This window comes from Atta colombica, unplaced genomic scaffold (assembly GCF_001594045.1).
Source record: "Atta colombica isolate Treedump-2 unplaced genomic scaffold, Acol1.0 scaffold210, whole genome shotgun sequence".
NCBI classification, from domain to species: domain Eukaryota; kingdom Metazoa; phylum Arthropoda; class Insecta; order Hymenoptera; family Formicidae; genus Atta; species Atta colombica.
Genome location: NW_017259306.1, coordinates 2,439,974 through 2,440,449, shown reverse-complemented (window position 1 = coordinate 2,440,449; position 476 = coordinate 2,439,974).

The window sequence follows — 476 nt, the reverse complement described above, 5'->3', positions numbered from 1 at the left end:
CTTAATAAGCAAATCATTGATTTTAGTCTGAAAAGATAAAAATTTTTTGTATTCAAAAGCAATCGTCTTTTTATTACAAAAATTCAGAATATCCAAAAAAAGAATTTCTTGATTGCTATTTCCTTGGTTATCAATTCTATGTATTTCAAATTTGACAATAAATTTTTTAAACAAATCTTTGGTATGCCCAAATAGGGTCTCCATTGTCATCTGTCTTAGCGAATTTAATAATTCAAGATTTGGAAGAAAAAATCTTTTCTAACATTAATATTAACATTCTAATTTACTATCGATATGTGGATGATATTTTATTAGCAGTTCCGAATAATCAGATTAATGAGATATTAAATAGATTCAATATTTACCATGATAGACTGAGATTTACAGTGGAGCATGGCGATGACAAATCTATAAATTTCTTCGATGTTAAAATAATTATTATTATTATAAAATAATATTATTATTATTATAAAATA